Source organism: Stegostoma tigrinum, chromosome 33, assembly GCF_030684315.1.
Source record: "Stegostoma tigrinum isolate sSteTig4 chromosome 33, sSteTig4.hap1, whole genome shotgun sequence".
Classification (NCBI taxonomy): Eukaryota; Metazoa; Chordata; class Chondrichthyes; order Orectolobiformes; family Stegostomatidae; genus Stegostoma; species Stegostoma tigrinum.
The window spans coordinates 21801700-21815337 of record NC_081386.1 but is presented as its reverse complement, the minus strand read 5'-3'; the positions used below and the strand labels follow the sequence as shown (position 1 = coordinate 21815337).

At 40.8% G+C, this 13638-nt stretch overlaps 1 protein-coding gene across 3 annotated transcripts in view; it reads right to left on the bottom strand.

The window, feature by feature from the left end:
- Positions 1-13378, bottom strand: part of sema6dl (sema domain, transmembrane domain (TM), and cytoplasmic domain, (semaphorin) 6D, like) — a 319189-nt gene extending 305811 nt beyond the window's left edge. For 2 of the 3 annotated variants that reach the window (XM_048562581.2, XM_048562582.2), the window contains exon 1: positions 12834-12963. The gene's annotated coding sequence lies outside the window, so the exon portion shown is untranslated. Of the gene's footprint in view, positions 1-12833; positions 12964-13246 lie in introns of those variants that run through there. The other variant, XM_059639301.1, reaches the window with a different exon arrangement.
- Positions 13379-13638: the final 260 nt, after the last annotated feature.

The window sequence follows — 13638 nt, the reverse complement described above, 5'->3', positions numbered from 1 at the left end:
TAAACAACTCATTAATTTTGATATTCTTCATGTATTTTTTTTTCTCCTTTTGCCCAGCATCTACAGCAACATGAGGAATCTCAGCTGAGCCCATGAAATGATAAAGTTGGAGTGAGCTGGTCAACGTAGTGCTTTCTAAGATATTGAAACCACAGTCACAATGAAAGTCAATGACACAGACAGTGCAATAAATGGGTGGAGTCAGCTATTAACAGAGTATAATGTGGGATGAATTCTAATTGCTGTGTCTATTCAATGTAAGGCCAGGCTAAAGGCAACAATTTGTCTGTGAAAAGCAATAAAGAACCCAAGATGTGCCATATCAATGAATATTATACCAAGCGACAGTATTCACCTACCTTTATTGCTACTTAATATTTTTATTTAATTCTGTAAAATTTCTTGATTTTGAAGCATCCTTCAGAAATGCTAAAAGCCGATCAGTTTACATACTCTATCATAATCCTTTTCATCCTTGGTTAAGTTCATTCAGCTGTATAATTGTGGTTTCGGGGCATATAAAGCAATCACACCGAACTGATACCTTACAATCTATCCTTGACTTTAATGTGTAATGCATATTCCAGCTAATTCTTCAGGGAGGTTTCAGATACATGAAATTTCTAGCACAGACACTTCGTGGGAACCAGTTTAGAAGCACGTGGGCGGCTGAATTAAAGGATCCAGACCTCAGTTTGCTGTGTGATGCTTGCTCTCTTTGTACTTTCAGTCTTGTGTAGCCAGAGCATTTTCTACAAGGAAGAAAACATGTATATTGCATCAGTAAACAATGGTTTTGCTTGAAGACAGGATGTGTGTCAAGGTAACAGTGCCGCAGATACTGGAGGACTGCTCTCTCATTAGAGAGAGGCAACTGAGTTTAACCAGAGGGTCACCACATCTCAGGCAAGGGATAAGGTTGAGAATGCAGGACCTTCGTAGTAACCTCGGCTGGGGTGGAAATTAAACCCGCACCGTTGGCCTCACTCATTAGCTGTCCAGACAACTGAACTAAATGACCCCGGATGTGTGTAATACTTGCCAGAAAAATAACTCGAGCTGTAGGGATGGAGAGGGGAAACTGTTGTAGCACATCTACCACACCATTAACTTTTGTTGTCATAGCTGCTCAGGCACACTATCAGCTTTGATTTACCTTTGCTGCTTATAGTTCTTAATTTGTCACAGAAAATGAACATATTCCTCAGGCCATATCCATGTTCCTCTTGGTGGCTGTTCTGAACTAAACTCTGGATTCTACTTAAATATTAAGCAGAGAGTCAGCAGGACTTACCACAACAAACAAACAGAAATCCATTCCCATGCCGTCAGTTCTGTGACTCATGAACAAGACTGTTTCCCAAAACTTTACGGAGCTATTGCTCCAGGCAGTTTACAGGATTTTGAACATTTTGTTTATCCAGTCCCAGCGAAAGAAAATGTTTCTTTATCCAACAACATCGAGGTCAATTAACAAAATACTAACACTGAATCTGATGTGTTTGTAATTGGCAACAGTGTATACATTATCTGTAAAGTTGCATAAATATTGATGAATATTGACATCTCGTAACGTAAATATTGAGATCTCCTTCATGCTATGAGAAGTCCCTGCTGTAATACATCATTAAAATTCTCCTCTGCCCTCATTTTTCCTCCTGGGAATTTGAATTTCTAGGTTACAGTTCCACATGCTTTGGCCACTCTCCCATACTTTACTCAGTGGCTATTGTTCAGAAGTAAGCCTGAACCTCAGAACCTATAACATATGATACCAAGTTGGGCAGGAGGATGTGAACTGTGACAAAGATGCAGAGTTGCTTCAACATGATCCAGACATATTGGGTGAGTGGGCAACTCAATGGTGCAGTATAATTTGGATAAACGTGAGGTTGTTGACTTTGGAAGCAAAAACAAGAAGTCAGATTACTACCTGAATGTCTGTAAATTGGGACAGGGGATTGTGCAGCAGGACCTGGGTGTCCTTGTTTACCAGTCACTGAAGGCAAGCATGCAGGTGCAGCAGGCAGTAAAGAAGGCAAATGGTATTTTGGCCTTCATTGAGAGAGGTTTCCAGTTCAGGCGCAGGGATGTGTTGTTGCAGTTACACAGGGCCTTGGTGAGGCCACACCTGGAATATTGTGTGCAGTTTCAGTTTCCTTTTCTGAGGAAGGATGCTCTTGCTCTCAAGGGAGTGCAGTGATGGTTCACCAGGCTGATTCCGAAGATGGCAGGTCTGATGTATTAGGTGAAATTGACTAGGTTGGGATTGTTTTCACTGGAGTTCAAATGAATGAGGAAGGTCTCAGATGTATAAAATTCTAACAGGACTGACGAGGTAGATGCAAGGAGGATGTTCCTGATGGTGGGTGTGTCCAGAAACAGGAGTTGGTTATGTGGATTTTGTGTAGGCGATTTAGGGTAGAGATGAGGAGCCATTTCTTCACCCAAAGAGTGGTGAGCCTGTGGAATTGATTACCATAGGAAGTAATTGATGCCAAAACATCAAATGTATTCAAAAGGCAGCTAGATATAGCACTTGGGGCAAATGGGATCAAAGGTTATGACGAGAAAGGAGGATTAGGCTATTGAGTTGGATGATCAGCCATGATCGTGAAGAATCGCGGAGCAGGCTTGAAGGGCTGAATGGCCTCCTCTTGCTCCTATCTTCTATGTTTCTATTTGTCCGCAGAGGGTACATCAGACCAATCTGATCCTGATCTTGTCTAATACATATATCACACAAAGGCTAACAGGAGCCAGAAATCTGCTCCATCTCTTTTCACCTTCCCGGCAAACTATCATACCCAACTGCCTTACGGCTGAGAGCAGCTAATTCAGCAAGTGCAAGTCTTGAACCTGTATGGCCCATTGTAACAAATTTAAATAACAAACTATCATTGGTTCTCTGTATTTCTTCTAATTAAACTGGCTTCACAGTTCTTTCAAAACTCGACTGAACCACCAATGAAAATAAGCAAATTTATCACATGAAAAACACAAAGGCTTGTACTCCAAATTTACTTTACCTTCAACCTCAGTTCCACATCCCAATTCTTGTATAATACTGGCTATGGTACATTAAAACAAAGGCAGATTTTCATCTATTATATAATTCCAATGATATCTATACTGTAAAGAATTGTAACAGGATTCTGATAATAGCTAAAAGGCTGCATTGCAGTCCTGCAGAACATCATATTACTTTTGCACAATTTTGTTGTAATTGATGTATCATTTTCAACCTTATGCAATTTAAAAAAAATCAAACCCATACATTGTGTAGTCTCCTACAGTCAGGGCTGTGGTTAGTTACATGTCAATAATCTAGCCCATATCTGCTGTCTTATTGATGTCAAACTTCTTTGTCGCATTTAACATTCACTACTTATAGTAATAACCTATAATTTGCCAAGTGCTGAATGTCTTGTTAAACACTGAAGCAATTACTGAGATATTACCCAGAAAGGCAGTAAAAACGAGACTAATCCAGCTTTTCATTTCACAAATAAAAGATACGGTTTTCTTTTCAAATTGAAACGTGCAATGATTTCTCCCACTTTTCTTTTTCAATAGAATTATGCAGATGCCTTGTTATTTCAGGAAAGTGGGCACTCATTATTGAGCTTTCAAAGATGCAAGTCACATAGCTCTTTTCCAAACAGAGCGCATTAATTTCCTTAACGAAAGCAATGACCTAAATTTTGTGATGATTCCCCATCACTTAATCTTGAGGGAAGCTGCCACAAAGGTCTAACCACTTTTCTTGTTTGGATTTCACATTTTGTACTGTTAATAAAATTCTGGCACAGTCTATGGGAGATTTCTTGCACGCAGCCACAGAGGTATCATCAAGAAGGTTAAACAGCCAATGCTAGTGAAGAATTCTCACACACAGGAACTAACAAACAAGCTCTATCATCCCTTTGTAAATTAACAGAAGGTGCAGTAAAGATATGGCTGGACGTAAGGAATTATGTAGTATCTTAAATATCGTAACATTTGAAATACCTTTTTAAACAATTTGAATGTTTTTTGGGTGGAAAAGAGAAATCTCAGCTTTCACAAAAACAAAATTAGCTTTCTTTTGAAGACCAACAAGGTTTTTCACCAATAACTCTGACTTAATATGCCATTAAAAAGACTATACCTCAATCAAAGTTCAGCCTCTTCAGTTATTTTACCATGAGAATAATAGAATAAAAAGCAAAAGTTCACATCAAATCAGTGATTTCTAATTCACTTCCAACTGTGAGAACCTCAGCAGAAGCACTACGCGGATAATCAAAGAATTAGAAACAGGAATTCTGGAAATCTGCATTTGACTGTGTGGTGTGACACCTGAAATTTGTGCCAGTTTCACAGAATAATGATGGCAATTACAACTTCAGAATCTGAGCCATCAACTTACGTTTACTCACAAGCTTGAAGGATCCATAGACGAGAGAACAAGCAATAAAACTCTCAACTATTTTCATATCCAACACCAAGACGCCTGCCAATAAAACTCTCCCATGTCTATATTTACAATATTACAACACTGACAACACTTCAAAAATTAGCTTACTAGTTATAAATAGCTTAGGGATATTGTGAAATCAGGCACTATACAAATGCAAGTCTGTCCACTCTTATTAACACAAAAATGCCTGTGTTCGTATTCAAGTTTCTGCAGGAAGCACTGTGATCATGTAGTTCAGGTACTTTAAGCTTGTGAAATGATTAAGACATTTCCTGGCATCCCTTTAGAGACTGTTTCTTAAAAGGTTATAAAAGGCCAATCCTTGGTGATTGTAACAAGGTCAGCCAGGTGGATCTCTTGGAATATGAGTTCCCTGATTAGAGTTGTTAATCTGATCTGATCAGGGGGCCTTGGCTGACAGATATAGAGGAGTGGCAGAGGTTCCATTCACTCAGAGCTGGGTCTGAGAAAGCTGGACTGGAGGCAGGCACAGTGCACATGTAAATAAAAGGTGACTTGGTGATGGGATACCGGCCTCTGTGGAATTATTTCATGTTGTGGAAGCCAGTTGGATCTAATATACCACAGAGGACTTGTGAGCCCATCAAACATGGAGTTAGGTCCGATCAAGTCAAGAATGACTGACCAACAGGACTTGCTTCAGGTGCTAAGTGGCCTCATCCTGTTCCTTTAAAGATTTTAAAGCTTCAATCCGTACAAAAAAAAAGTAGTAAAAATCTTGGACTGCTGTCTTTTAAAAAAATCTTCAGAAGCAATCTATTATAATAAGAAATCCTCAAAAGCTACAGAAAACAGGAGGTAGATCTTTAGCAGTTTAACCTACATTCTGCAGTCAAAAGCATAGGATGGTTCTCTCTTAGAGACAGCAAGAATTGCAAATGCTGGAGTCAGAGACACAGTGAGGAGCTGGAGGAACACAGCAGGACAGGCAGCATCAGAGGAGCAGGGAAGTCGACGTTTCAGGTTGGGACCCTTCTTCAGAAGGTACCAACCCGAAACATCGACTTTCCTGCTCCTCTGATGCTGCCTGACCCGCTGTGTTCTTCCAGGTCCACACTGTGTTGTCTCTGGTTCTTACTTTATCCTTGAATCGCACAGAACTTCATAAAGTAACCAACTGCTTTAATAAGGGCAAGTGGAATATTCCATGAAGTTTTACAATTTGCATTAAATGGTCTAGTTTAGGTTTCAAATTTCATGTGTAAATTTTTTCATGGATTTTTGCATGATACAGTTGCAGCACACAGTTTGTGTAGTTACTGGGTAGATGCACCTAAATATGCCATGGGAGCAAATCAGTATGCATCCCTCACACATTCCTCTCAATATTCAAACCGCGACAATTTAGCAATCTCGGGTTAAAGAAACCTAGCAAAAATCGAATAAGCAAAACTTGTACCAGAACATGAGCAAACCATGAAAAGAGACAATTATAAATATCTAAGATCCCAGAGGATAAGAAGATTCAATATATATCTGTTTAGTTAGGTTCAGTTTTCACATTAACATTTTTTAAGTCTCCAGGAGTGCTGCTAGGCAATGAGATGAGATCCTCTGGCATGAAAGCGAACTAAGCCAGTTGAGTGGTTGCTGACTTGCATATGATTCGCAAATTAGCAAAGGAAATAATCCTTGCAATATGCAGGTGTAAAACCATGTTTCTTATTACCATACTGAAACCTGTTTCAGCCATGCTGCAAATCAAAAAATTATAAAGCTGCTCTACAAAGACAGAGGCCAGAACATCAGCAGACAAATGTGCACAAAGGAATCAAGTAAATAAGATAAATTATTTGCAAGTAGGGCACTATACCACAATCAAAATTGGCAAGTGAGAAAAGGTTATTGAGTAAAATGCCGTCAATCATTTCACAGCTTTGATCTACCTATAATTCCATTAATTTTTCTTTCCCACTAGATACTGATACGACAGCAATGGAATATCATGAAATAGTAGGGGTTCCAGCCTAGCATTAACGTACCATTAGAGGATGTACAGTATCTGGTGCCCTCATTTGGTAGCTCCTAACCTTGCTTCATTTACTTCAAGCATTTCTTTTCATTTGTTACAACAGGTACTTTGCTGGAGGCTGCTGCATAGGAACACCAGATCATTTGCTCGCACATCAATGGCTGCAACTTTGATTACTCGCAAGGCTGCCACTTCCCAGGCTGATTTTCATGAACATCTATGTCCAAAAGTTATCCACAGGGGTGCAGAGAGAATCTGGAGCTCCTTCTTGTGCTCATTAAAGGCAAGAGATATCAATGTATTGGAATGATACACATGCCCAGTTTCAACTCCCTTTGGCAACAGCAGGCATTCATCATGGAATCTGCCTGCTCCAAAGTCAAGCACACTCCAAGAAAGTGCCATTATCCTCATCTCGAAAGAGCAGCCCTACTGAGCTCACGTGAACTTTTACTACTTTTTACAACAGAACTCCTAAAAAAGCTGAACAAAGCTGCCAACTTAGAGCTGTACATAGAGTGGTTCTGAGCTGTGCTGATGAGAGCTTTGAGCTGGAGGCTACAGATCCACTAGCAATAGGTTTAGTCCAATGGTATACAAAAATAATTTCACAACAGATTCTTTCAACAGCAGAAAGGAACTTTCGTCCAATCACTCATGTATTGAAAGATGAAAGCCTTTCTTTAACTTGGAAGAAAAGACACATAAGATTAACAAAAAATAATGTCAATTCTGAGAGAAAGGTGAGTCAAGTTTCCCTCCCCACTTTGGATGTGTTCTGAAACAGTTTCATAAAAAGTAACAGGTAGTCCAACTTCTGACAGATCTGTGACCCTAACTGTTAGGATTCTCATGGTCATCTTGACCATGGTTGTCCAGGTTGAGCAGCTTTGCTTTAACTCCCAGGCTACTCTGAAGTAGCATCTCTATTTTTTGATGATTACACACAACCCTTCAGTTACACGACATAACTGCCTAGCAGCCACAGCCTTAAACCTGCCTCCCTGCAAATAAAGGTAGATGATATATGACTTTCTACTCCATCTCCTCTGCACAAGGTCAACAGTATCTGGAGAGACTTGGGGTGCATAATTTCCTATTCCACAATCCTGGCATTTGCTGAGGAACCAATGTGAAATATTTAACTTGTAATGTTTCTTTTCTAAAAACTTTCCAGTCAAATATTCTTCAATTTTAAATTTACCTGCCCCATAAACTGGCATCTTTCTAAGCTCTCATCTTTATCTTTGGCTTTTGCTTCCTTCGGCTGTTTGCTTTCTGCATTGTCCTATTAAGCACACTGCTTTTCCTTGTATGTTTTCCAAATAGTGTTATTATTTCTTCTGTTTGTGTTCTTCTGACATTTTTTTCCCTAAATTTCTTCATTATTAACTTGTTCCTCTTCACATTTCTCTGTTATTGCTGACTTGGAAGAGGATTGGTGAGACTCTATTTCTCTCACAAATTTTCTTTTATTTTCTATTCATAATGTGTTGTTTTGATAAGCTATCTTTCTCAACTTAAGGGCCTCCTAAAGCACTATGCAGTTGATGAAGTACTTTGCTGAATGGCAGTCCCTGCTGTAAGCCAATTTGCACAAAGTCCCAGTACAGAAAAGGTGATGGCCAAATAATTTGTTTTGCTTAGACAGATACTGGGATGGCTCCTTTACTCAAAATAGTACCACAGGATCTTTACTTCCATCTGAGGAGTCCTCAGTTTAACACCTCATCTGAAAGCACACACTTCTGATAGTGCAGCACTGCTTCAGTACCACACTGGAATGTCAGCTTTGATTGTTATGCTCAACTGCTGAAGTGAGACTAGAAACTCCTTCTAGTTCGGAGGCTTACAAACTATCCAAAAAGGTGAGACACACATTTTTCTTCACTTTTAAAATGTAGCAAAATATATTTCAGAATTGCACTTCAATTGTGTAATTTATAGCTACTTCCTATTTGAATTGCAGGCTATTGTCTAATGACCATTTTACCCAACGAGTCTTTTGGCATGACCTGTTTCTACTCTTAGCCTTTGAATTCTAATTACACACAGTGTCCACTATTACTGAAGTTCCACCTGAGCACACGAGTGCCCAGAAATAAAGTTTACTGACACACCTAACTCACAGAAAGGAGGAAAAAAAAACAAAGTACTGAGGGATACCACTTCGGTCATCAGTAATCACAACATCTATGCATACTGCAAATTATGAAGAAGAAACAGCACTTGCTTGGGAATTGTAGCTTATTCAAAGCTATCAACACTAAACAAATCCTAGCAATAAGATTTCAATCATAATCCATTGAACAGAGGCATCTGTTTACACTAAACACAGGGCAAAAAACTGCAGGCTATATCTCTCATTTGGGCTGCAGGGGATATGCATGTATCTGTAACGTATTCTTCTTTCACCCATAATAGCTCACTTGGAGCTTGGCAGGGATCTTTAAAGCAGCAGTGACCACAGTAACATTGATAAAATACAGGCAGAAAAGGCTTTGATGCATAGTTGTGGAGAAACGATAGAGAACTGGCATGAGATGCTGATCAGCTATCAGTACACATTTCTTTTCAGCTCCGCAGGAGTGCAAGAGATGTTTGAAGAGCCTTCCAGATATGGGTCAGCATTCAAGTTTTAGGCAAACATGGACTTTATAGATAACGTTAAGAGTTCTTGTTACTGAAATGAAAAGGGGAAAAAAAAAGAAACAAAGCTTCTGGGAGCCAGAATTAGCAATCAAAGAGATGCGAGAGCTTCATCTGAGGTCAGAAGAGCCACTGAGACCAAGAATATCAGGAGATGAAGAAAGACCGAGGCTAAACATTTCCCCGGATCTGCCCCTGCTCCTCTTCAGTAACTTGGCCTGAAGTGCAATGGAAATCCCATTTGTAGCTTCAGAGCAGAAAGTTATAAATCTGGATTTCCAGTGACAGAAAGAATCAATGCCCAGCATAAATTGCTATATTTATCATGAAACTGAGTTCACCAAAAGTCACACACCTTTTAAATAACTCCAAATAATCTGCAGTGTCAATGATGCCGGACAATAGTGAATTCTGCAATGGGAGTAAAAAGGATTATCTGCAAAAAGATTAGTTACACTTAATGTTTCCCAAAATCCCAAGCTTTAAGTAACTGACCCTGATTCCAATTCATTTCTTTCATTGATCACCCCCTAACCTCTAATAGTAAATCTCAATTGTCCAATGGGGCAAATTTAACCAATCACAGGAATAAAGGAGCTAGCAAAAACTGCAGATGCTGGAGTCAGAGCCAACACAGTATGGGGCAGAAGGGACACAGCAGGCCAAGCAGCATCAGAGGAGCAGGAACAATGGTGTTTTGTGTCAGGACCCTTCTGCAGAAATTTCAGAAGTTTTCTGAAGAAGAGTCCTGACCAGAAACGTTACAGAAATAAAGTGGATGGAAATACCTCATCAAACATGTAGACTAACTTGAGCTGAATGGGATTTATTTGCCTTTCTGCCCAATTGTACCATTTTAAAATCCACTTGTCTTATCAAACATTTTTACCCACAATTTCATCTGGATCTGTATGATTCTAGCTAAATGCTACTTATTATTGGTGTGCATTATAACATGGGCCATAATCTATCAGCATTTTTGCACATTTTTCTGTTGACATTAAATGATGGACAACAGTAGTAGGTCTCAAATTTTGGGCTTGGATATTGGCCAGAGTTCTGCAGCCCACCTATTAAGAATTTCTCCAGGTTTTAGAGATGAAATTTTACATTTATTTCTCTTACATTGTTTTCAAGAATGACACTGTGATTGGACAGTCAGATCCCTGAATGCTTTAGCAATGTCCTGAAAGTTTTCACAATGTTAAAAACGGAGGGAATGAGAAGACATTTGGCAATATTCAACTGCAACAATCAATTAGCTTTTCTTTGGGGTGGTGAAGGGTAATGAAACTTCTGGCAAGGGGTTTTAGAGTCAGTTCATTGAAGAAGATGTAGCCTAAACTCACCTCTGTCAACCAGTAAAACCCACCTGTTATTTAGCTTTTATTCCATGTACTCCATTCTGAAGTGAGCCCTAAATGTGGATCTACCTGGAGACTCAGCCACAAAAAGGCTGTGGCAAACAAAAGTCACATCACAGTAGCAATGTGGTTACTAAATGTTACAATTAACCCTCAATATTTGGCAGAAATTATTTTTTCCACATCCCAGTCTTCACAAGTTCAACAACATCTTATTTTGATACCAGAGTTCTAGATGAAATACACCAACCATATTCTAAGCTTTAGCATCTTCACAGTTAATTATTCTCAAGAAAATACTGGTGAACATTAATAGCCTAGATTAAACAGGACCAAATCCAATCATGTAGCTCTATCACAAACAGTGAAATGTTTTCACTTCACTTGTACAGGAATAGTTACACAGTATTACTATTGATACAGGTGGTGTTGACTGGAACTGTGTTGTGAACACAATTTAACAAAAGGGGATAACACAAAATATGTGAAGGGCAAACATTTCATACGGTAGCTGTAACAATCATATTAATTACAGAATAAAAATAAACATTTCCATGTATTAACACTGCCATCCCTAAACATTTATGATGCAAGGTCCTAATCCTTCAATAAAAAAAACTGCGAATGCTGTAAATCAGAAACAAAAAAAAACAGAAGTTGCTGGAAAAGCCCAGCAGATCTGACAGCATCTGTGAAGGGAAATCAGAGTTAACGTTTCGGGATCGGTGACCCTCAGAACAGTTCTAAGGGTCACCGGATCCGAAGCGTTAACTCTGGTTTCTCTAATGTTTCAATATTGTACATCTAAAGTAAATTAAAATCTACAAAATAACAACACCTCTATCTACTGTGTTGTACTTATAAGACACTTCTAGATTCTGCTGAATATTTAGAGTGAAAAAGGGGCATTTGACTGAAAACAAAGTGGGGCTATGAAAAGAGCTTCCACTGAGCAACACAAGTCGTTTGTTTGCTGTGATTAAAGATTCGCTGACATAATCCTGGCTGCACAGAATACAACTGTGTAAACACAGTTAAACTGTACGTCGGGTATTTCATTGAGATATCCGAATGAACAGAAAGAGTCTTTCCCATAGAAAACTGCCCTTTCCTGCAGACTCCCCTACATTCCGTGCGACACTCAGATTGAACAGCAGCTTGTGGATCATATTTATGGTTTTTTCTATGTTAACGCAATTTAGGAGGCGAGAATGTATAACTGGCGAACACGTAGATGCAATGATAATAACTCAGCGTGTACTGTAGCTGTAATAGCACCTGTCAGAATGTTAATGCGCAGTTCAAAATGGGTTCGGCTCCCGACACCAAAAAGACCAAGCGTGATTTATTCTGGTTATTCAAAGAGATCTCCAGACACAAATTACAACTGCACCGAGATGACGGCGTGAGGGAAATTAAATTAAAAGGGTAAATAAGACGCAGGAACACTCATGAAAGAACATTCTTTTTAATTTTCATCTTACTAAGTATTGAGAGAACCAGCCCCTGAGGAGTGAGATCGTGACTACAAATTGTTAACGGGATGAATATATTTTCTATCACTCTTTCCTATCCCAGGTTCCTGCACCGGGTTAGCAAGCGAAGGTGGCTGATTTCAGTAAAACTGGAACAAACAAAACTGTTCAGGGTGCAGCACTCCAGAGAAAGTCTATATGAACAAAGGGAGGATGATTTGAATTCAATTTCTCTCTGCCTTGCTCCTGATTTAAAGAAGGAAAGAATAAAATGAGGCGGGGTGCATGCTGCCAGTGGAGGCGAGTGCGTGCAGAGGTTCCCAGCCGCCAGGACACAAGGAGCAAGCCATCAGTGTGAGCGGGGCTGAACTCTGGATTGGAGCCATGGAAGCGCGGGGAAGGGGGGGGGGGGGGCGCAGAATTGGGATTGGTGGCTCTCTGCCCCATTGATCCCCGCCACGACCTCCTCCCGTTAAAACACCGGAACCCGGTTGAGAGCTGTGCGGGGAACAACCAGAGGCGGGGAGGCCAGGAGAGAGAATACATCATCTACTAATGAGTTGTCACTTAAATATGATGGCAGTAATATATAATCGCAGAGTCACACATTAAAATATTAAAATGTATAAACACTTACAATAATTAGAGCTAGAAACTGTTTGGGTTAGAATATCCAGACTAAACATCACCCTCCCAGCCACACACACAAAAAAGCATCAATATCAGAGTGAACAACAGAGATTTAAACCTCGCCCCCCCCCCCCGACACACTCAAATAAAGGGGAGAAGGGGGAAAAACTTAGGTGAAAGTCAGGATTGACCTGACAGTTCACAGAATAGTTGCTGCTAAGAGTTAAAGGGAAATGGAAGGTGTAAAAAAGAGGACTTACTTGAGAGAGATGCTGAGAAGTGTTGGAGAGCACATATACACAGACAGACAGACAGAGAGAGGAACAGAGTCACACAAACACACACACACAGAGGGAGGAACAGCTTCCGATCCCCGTTGGAGGCGAGCAGCCGGGGCGGGGGCTGCTGTCCAGCCCCGGATTCTCTGATTGGCAGCTCCCTCCCCAGCCCTTGACCAATGGGGTAGTGGGGGTGGGCCGGACTGTATCCAGGAGAAAGCGGGGGGTGCAGAGAGCTCTCTGATTGGACACAGCTTCCGGGCAGTGGTGTTTCCCGCCAACACCCTGAGGGGAGCTCAGCTCCGGGAAAAGGCAAAGCGGGGCGGGGGCGGCGTGATGTGCACTGTGCAAAATCCTGGACTGCACTCCCCCCTCCCCAGGCAACACGTACTCACCGTGAAGCACAGAGCTGGGGCAGTGCCTTCCCGCAAGGTGTGGGGTACTGTCAGTGTCGCCCTTGGCAGTGGTGATACCTTTGTCATTCCTCTGGAGATGTCTTTTCCGAGGGATGTATGCCGATTCAGATCTGATCAATGGAGTCGAGGTGGAGGCTCCAAGCCTTGGGGGGGGGGGGGGGTGCCTTGACGTAATGAGCTGCCTTCTCCCTGTCAGTGCCACCCCTCCCCCCCCCCCCGCGCTACCGCCTTCTCCGTCTCTTCATTGTAACCGGTTTAACCTGAGGAAGAGCAGCGCCGTCTTTTTTTTTGTTGTTCTGTTCGTTTGACATCTTGCACTTGCCTCGGGCCGCTTTCAGACAAATCAAAGGCAGCATTCGGTTTTCTGTCGC